This window comes from Micropterus dolomieu, linkage group LG09 (genome assembly GCF_021292245.1).
Source record: "Micropterus dolomieu isolate WLL.071019.BEF.003 ecotype Adirondacks linkage group LG09, ASM2129224v1, whole genome shotgun sequence".
Lineage (NCBI taxonomy): Eukaryota > Metazoa > Chordata > Actinopteri > Centrarchiformes > Centrarchidae > Micropterus > Micropterus dolomieu.
This window is the reverse complement of record NC_060158.1, coordinates 28074081-28082099: the sequence shown is the minus strand read 5'-3', so window position 1 is coordinate 28082099 and position 8019 is coordinate 28074081. Positions and strand designations below refer to the sequence as shown.

At 41.4% G+C, this 8019-nt stretch overlaps 1 protein-coding gene across 5 annotated transcripts in view; it reads left to right on the top strand.

Annotated features, from left to right (window-relative positions):
• Positions 1 to 8019, top strand: part of phf14 (PHD finger protein 14) — a 105484-nt gene that overhangs the window by 59077 nt on the left and 38388 nt on the right. The gene's annotated exons all lie outside the window — the stretch shown is intronic.

Here is an 8019-nt window from a genome sequence, read left to right as displayed (position 1 = left end):
AACAGGGCGGTGGTCGTTCAGACTAGACACCGCAGACTTTTTAGGTCCAGGAACGATGGTGGCTGTCTTGAAGCAGGTGGGAACCCCCTCCTGAGACAGTGAGATGTTGAAAATGTCAGTAATAACATCAACTAGCTGATTGGCTCAGGTTTTTAGTACACGGCCAGGGATGTTATCAGCTGATTTACTCATATTCACTCTCAGCAGGACTCTCCTCACATCTGCTGTGGACACAGACAGTAGCCGGTAAACTTTACAGCTGACTCCTTGTTGAGGAGATAAAAGCAAGCATAAAAGGTGTTTAGTTCATCTGGTAATGTGGCCTCACACACGATGGGGGAGCTCCTGCTTTTGCAGCCTGTGATATTTTTAATGGCCTGCCACATATCTTTGGTGTTGTTGGTGTTGAGGTCTCTCTCCAGTTTCTGCTGATGTCTCTGCTATGCCTCCTTGATGCCAGCTTTCAGTCTCGCTCTGGCGGTACTGTAAGCTTCTTTATCACCCGACCGAAAAAGCAGCTTTTTTGGCTCTGGCTCTCACCTCTCCATTCATCCAGACCTTCTGATTGGGGAATGATTTTATCGTTTTAGTCATCGCCACATCATCAACACATTTGCTGATTTATGATGTCACTGATGGTGTATATTCCTCAAGGCTGATGTGGCTCTCCTGGGTGGCGGCCTTTTTACTTAGTGCAAACTGTTGGGACCTCATCTGATGGGACACAAAGAAGCAGTCTACATGTAAGAGCGGGTTCCCACCAACCCTGTTTAGTACGGTTGAACCGACACCTGGAGCATTTACTCGCTTGGTGCGGTTCGTTTGGATTGGTGTGAACTCAAACTCTGGTGCGGACCAAACAACCGCACTCTGGTCCACCTTGAAGAGGTTGTCTCTGACCGCTGTCAAGTGAACACCGGAGCGGTTCACCACTGCTGATATGTGCTCCAGACCAACACCAACATGAACCTGGCAGTACTACATGATGTACAATATTCAGTTTGTGTGATCATTACTCGAACAACTATACACCAGATGTAGCCTAAACACCAGCTGTGCTCTATGGCATCTTAGTGAGGACCAGTAGCCTATAGTGTGTTTTGCATTTTGGGTCCTAACCCCTTGCTTAAGCTTCTCAGGCCTGACCACCATTTTGGATCATTGCATGGCGAGCCACCCACGCAGTCATGTCCGCCATCTTCCTCACTCCCCCATTTTAGTATCTCACACCGCACACGCATGCACTCACATGCACACACACTTACATCATATTCTTGCTGATGTATGCATTTATTGTGTTTGGAATAGATGATAGGGGTTCATTGGCTGAAGTTGTTGATCTGTGCCAAAGTACCATACCAGATCCCAACAAAAACATGTGTAATGCTGTATATTGTGAAAGTGATGTTACCTTCCATTACCTTCCATTAGCTAGCTAATGTAGCAAAATACTGTCAAGTGAATAATGTCTGCTAATTCATCCAGACCACCAGGCCTAGACAAGATTGGCTGACTTCTTGTTTGCTCATTGCTTTGTCAGCTGGCGCTGTTAAGAGTCCTCTCTACCTTATGTGAGCAGCAGATGCTGAAGTTGGCTGGCAGGATCCTACAGGACTGTTCCCTGCATTTGAGTGCCTCCCCTCAGGACGCTAGCTTCATTGCCCAGGCTGCAGAACACAGAGGAGAAGGGCAACCTTTGTCCCCAAGACTGTTCAGCTCCTCAACTCCAAACAATCCCTGACCCTCTACTTTCCCTGCCAACCTCCTCTTTCTCTGGACCGCTGCAGTAAGGACACGTGCTTAGTACATGGTGCTTTGTTTGGCTGATGATGAGTGAGAAGGTACATGATGACATGCTAATCCAGAGCATGCTAGCCATGCAGCATCAGTTACCATGCCAATTTCACAGGTTAACAGTCAACCATCTCTGTGATACCTGAATATGAAGCCTAACAGATAGCTAGAAAACCCCAGTAATCTCACTTTGTATTAAAGGCCAGTGGACAATTTAAGGTCAGTTGAGAAACAGAACTATTCAATTATATAGGTGAATATACCTGTAATTTAAAGGGCCACAACAATGCAGATTGGACCTTTTAGTTATACATATAACAAATCAAATCTATTACCATTATAATTTAATGCTTATGAGGAGTTTGTGGCAAAGTTGTGGCTCAGGAGTCAGAGCAGGTTGCCCGTTAATCGGAAGATTGGTGGTTCAATCCCTGGCTGCATGATGAAGTGTCCTTGGGCAAGATACTGAAGCCTGAATTCCCCCGGATGGCTGTTCCATTTGTGTGTGAATGTTAGTTTCCATTTAAGCACTTAGGCTCAGTGTATGAATATGGGTGAATGTGATGTAGTGAAAATGTGCTTTGAGTGGTCATAAAGAGAGCATTTACATTTACATCCACCCACTGATGAATTTTCCATAGTCAGTAGTTTCTGTTGGTCCTGCTGCAGATCAGCTTTACCTCCTGCAAACATCTCCCACATCTGCAAAACCACAAGGTTCAGTGTGTAATATTTCTGAAGATATAGTAACAGAAATGCAATATAAGATCCATAACTATGTTTTCAATGGTGTATAAAGACCTTACATAATGAACCGGTATGTTTTTATTACCTTAGAATGAGACATTTCTATCTACATAACCACGGGTCCCCCCTTCCATGAAAGTTGTGCTGTTATGTTTCTACAGTAGCCCAAAACGGATAAACTGCACTACAGACCGTGTTTTGTCATTACATTCTTCTTCTTCTTCTTCTTTTAGAATTCTCGCAGTGTAGAGGCTCATCACTATGTTGATTACGTACATTTGAAGAAGAAGAAGGAGAAGAAGAAGAAGACGAAGAAGTAATAATATACAGCAGGGGTCAGCAAATAAGTTTTGCGTCCGAGCATTTTATTTTTGTATCCATTAGATGGTGGGTGACAATGTAAGGCATAATATTTGGCCCGTGAGTTATGTTTTCGGTTAGCTCAGTCAGAGGGTTTTTTTCCCTCTTCAACAAATGTATTATGCAGCGACTGTTTCACATGCTCACAACACAGCATGTGCTTCAGTGTTTGATCCACATCCATCAACCTACGGACGCTTTTTCATTTCCCCAGTATCTCCAGGCAGAGCACATATAGGGGAATCACGTTTTCTGAAGGCTCTTTCAGAGGTGTGTCAAGCAGGCTACAAACTCTTTTAATGTTGTTAAAGTATTATTATTTTTATTATTGTGGTGTCTGAACAATAATGCTGCGATGATGTGTTGAGAAGAAATCCGCTTGACACTGTTCTTGATCATAAAAGTTTATTACATCAAGGAGTTCAGCATCAATTACAAGCTCTGCAGCAGCTTGGAGAGTGACCCAGCCCGATGACCACTCTGTCTCTCTGTACATCAAACATAGCTTATATAGGATATGTGTAGGTATCTGTTAGGTACCATAGCAGGGTTTGAGTCTGTAAACTAAAGCTCCAATCCATATAAGGGCACAGTGCTATAGGATATGTGCAGGCATCTGTTAGACACCATATAAGGGTCTGAGTCTCCACATAACCACTAACCTCTGCTCTCCCCTTAAAAGGTCACTAATCCTCTATCCAGCTGCTACAGTGCTATTCTAAACTGTTATGCGTCAAATGCACATATATTATACACCACCTTATATATATATATTTTTTGCTGCTATGAAAGCACCATAATCTGACCGATATTATTGCTGGCAGGCCGTTTAAGTTTAATTACAGAGAGAATTAATGTGTTTCTCTTGTCAAAATTTGTATAAACTTCATCTATTATGTGGTTTATTATACTGGGATGCAGAAACAGATTTTTACACACTCTCGGCTTCAATGTTATCTTTCAGTGGCCAAGTCACAATAACATGGTTTTACTGAATAATCAAGTAAATATTATTTCTTAATATATCTACCTACCTCTATCTCAGATGACGACATCTTTTGTCTTGTGTCAGCCACCGTAGCTATCCTACGTGGGGGCGGGGTGGGGTGAAAGACCACAGCCATGCTAACATCTCTGTGAGAGCAATGAAGTAATGTATCTATTTATGGCTGTGTGGGATTAATAACTGTAATGTCACAATGGGGAAACAAACTTTGTTTTTATACCAATCATATCCCTTGGTTACATGTAAGCCTACAACTACTGCTCAGTAGTAATAATTTTGTTGAGAAAGCTACAGTAACTCACAAAAGTAAGCGAACCCCTCACATCTTTTGTAAATATTTGATTATATCTTTTTTATTGTGACAACACTGAAGAAATGACACTTCTAAACCGCTGGCAACAAAAGTGAGTACTCTCCACATTCCCTAGTAATATTATGTCTCCATATTAATAAACCAACAGCAAAAAAATCTTGGTAGCAAGGAAAACATAAAATGTCACATAATCAGCCAGTTGTCCAACATGACTTATACCTCCAGAATAGAGCTCGAACATCTATAAATGCTTATGCTGTCTATTATGTTTGAAAAAAACATGTTGTACAAACCAGTTCTTTTCTAGCATTACCTGGCCCATACTATTGTTATTTATTGCTGCAGTAGAATTAGCCTGCCATTAAGCATAAATGCCTACAGAGAGAAAAGGTAACAACCTAACTTTGATAACTGGAGCATCACCATTCCACAGACCTCTGATAAAATTCTGATGGCACACACTACGGCTTTGGGTGTACTTTCAGAGCATAGAGCACCAATTAGCATGACAATGACATCATTAATGGATACTCAATCTGTCTAACTGCTTAATTAGGACCAGCAGAGGATAAGGCTGAGGACTAAATACGGAGTACCCTGTCCTCACTGGTATTGTCAATATAGAGCAGTCATTGGTGAACCAATCAAAGGTTCATAACATGGCACATTTAAAACAGTCTCTCACACTGCCAGCCAAGGCCAACTGATGGGTCATTATCCTGCAGCTGAAAATTGCAGCCATCCTGAACAGAATTTCAATTATGTACTTCTTAAAACACTCACCGGATTAAAGATGCTACAAAAGGCCACTCACTGCAATCAGGCCGACTGATTAGCTTTTCATATAGAGGATGAAAGCTGTGCTTCTAAGTGCATTGAATCCTTTTTCTGTGACTCACATGCTGGCCCTTTTGTGCTCTCGTCTACCTTTTCCACATTTCTTTCAAAGTGCTGAATTTCGATAATGGACCAAAACAAAGTTCCTAGAAACAGCAGGGATAACTTAAATCTTCCTTTGGTGATCATGTGTATCAAATCATGTGTCTACAATGTACATTACTTTTATTTTCATTGACAGTGATGTGTAAGAAACAACCCAGTCCAAATCCTCCCACAAAGCCAAAGCACCTCAACACAAAAGTAATCTAACTTACTTACTGCGGAATTGCATTTGTGAATCCCATCATAATAGCATTTTGCATAGGAATTATGTGATTAAGATATATATTTATATTAGTTCAGTGTTGGATTTTACAAGATCTGGCTATAATGGCTTTAATTGTATACCCCAAAGTGCAGAAATTGTGCACATTTGTGACTCATCAGAAGAAGAGAAAAGTACATGTACAAAGCCTCAAGCATCTGTATATGACGCACTAGGCTGCTAGAAAGTGTTTATGAAGTCCGGAGACAAAGTATAAATACTAATCTGCACTATTGCAGGCTTTATGTTATCTTTCCAGCCAACATGTCCATGGGGGAGTTACATGAGGCAGTGATGGGCTAACATTTGGGTCCTTTTTGGTCATTAGGGTGCTATTTGGCTACTCAAATGTCCAGCCCATAAAAATAAGTGCAGTTCCTTATATATCCCTTGTGTGTTTCACAGGGCTACACATATGAAGCCCAAAAGTGTAAAATAAATAATCACATGAATATATTGTGTAACCATATAAATGAAACATGTTTTTCATTTAAAAAAGTATTTTGTTTACTTTTTTTCAATGCCTCTTTTCGAACATGTTGTTATTTTGCAGTGGTATTTTTCCCACTATTATTTGATGCCACTTTTTTATTTCATATTGTCACATTTCATGAGTGTTGTTGTCACCTCCCTCTCAGCTTCCAGCCAATCACACACTGTCACCAGATTCTGACAGTTAGAACCTGTTAATTAGAGCAGCAACATTGTACAGGTGCTTCTCAGAAAATTAAAATATCATAAAAAAGTAATTTTTTTCAAAAAATTCAAAAAGTGAAACTTTCATATATTCTAGATTCATTACATACCTTTTTTGTTACAATCTTCATTACGGCTTACAGCTCAATCAAAAATCCATATCTCAAAATAATAATAATAAAGACTGTATTTTATACATTCTTTATTCTAATATTAGAATAAAGAATGTATAAAATACAGAAATGTTGACCTGAGAATAGCTTTTCATCTTTCAGTCTGGTTCAGTACACAGAACCACAATCATGGGGAAGTCTTCTGACTTGACAGGTGTCCAGAAGACACTCACTGACACCCTCCACAAGGAGGGTAAGCCACAGAAGATGAAAGGGCTGGCTGTTCACAAATTGTTGGATCAAAGCATATTCATGGAAAGTTGACTGGAAGGTTAAAGGTGCACAAATGTAAATGCTCTGTATTTGTATAGCACTTTTCTAGTCTTTTCAACCACTCGTAGCACTTTTACACTACATCTGCATTCACCATTCACACACTGGTGGAACAGCAATTCGGGGTTCAGTATCTTGCCCAAGGACACTTTGACATGTAGCCTGGAGGATTGAACTGCCGACCTTCCAATTAACTGGTAACCCACTCTACTTCTTGAGCCACAGCCCCCACAAGCAACAGGGATGACTGCAGCCTACAATAGGATTGTCAAGCAAAACCGATTCAAAAACTTGGGGGAGCTTCACAAGGAGTGGACCCACCACGCAAAGACATGTCCAAATGGGCTACAAGTGTCTCATTCCTGACAGAAGCGTCTTACCTGGGCTAAGGAGAAAAAAAACTGGACCAAACCCTAACCCTTCTTTTCAGATGAAAGTAAAATTTAATTTGGAAATCCAGGTCCCAGTTTCTGGAGGACGACTGGAGAGGCACAGAATCCAAGCTGCTTGAAGTCCAGTGTAAAGTTTCCAGTCAGTAATGATTTAGGGTGCCATGTCATCTGCTGGTTTTGGTCCCTGTGTTTTATCTAGTCCAGTGTCAATGCAGCGTCTACCAGGAGATTTAGAGCACTTCATGCTTCCATCTGCTGACAAGCTTCTTGGAGATGCTGATTTCCTTTTCCAGCAGGACTTGGCACCTGCCTACAGGGCCAAAACCACTAGGAACTGGTTAGCTGACCATGTTATTACTGTGCTTGATTAGGGCGGCTGTGGATGGGGCGGCTGTGGCTCAGGCGTTGAAGCGGGTTGGCCGTTAATCGGAAGGTCGGCGGTTCGATCCCTGGTTGCATGTCGAAGTGTCCTTGGGCAAGATACTGAACCCCGATTTGCCCCTGGCGGCTGTTCCGCCAGTGTATGAATGAGTGTGAATGTTAGTTTCCGTTTGAGCACTTAGGCTCAGTGTATGAATGTGTGTGACTGGTGAATGCAGATGTAGTGTAAAAGCGCTTTGAGTGGTCGAAAAGACTAGAAAGGCGCTATACAAGTACGGAGCATTTGATTAGCCAGTCAACTCGCTTCACCTGAACTGTATTGTCAAGAGTAAAATGACGGACCCCAGACCCAGCAATACAGATAAGCTGTAGACAAGCTGCTGCTACTTATAACCACATTACACAGACACTAAAAGTAACAACAACTTTATTTATTCAGTTTAACAATATATTATACATGCTACCTGCCTGGCTGGCTGGCTAGCTAGGCCAGTTTGGAGTATGGATTATTACTCAGTGTCAAACAGAAAAGGCTGGGATAGCATTGTTAACTAGCTCTTGTTGGCTGAAGCGTGTTGTCTGTTTGCTCTTCACAGAGTTGTGTCTTTCTCTGAGGACATCTTAACAATCAAAATGCTGCAATGGTAGCTCTGAATAAACCAGAAAAAAAACAAATGTTA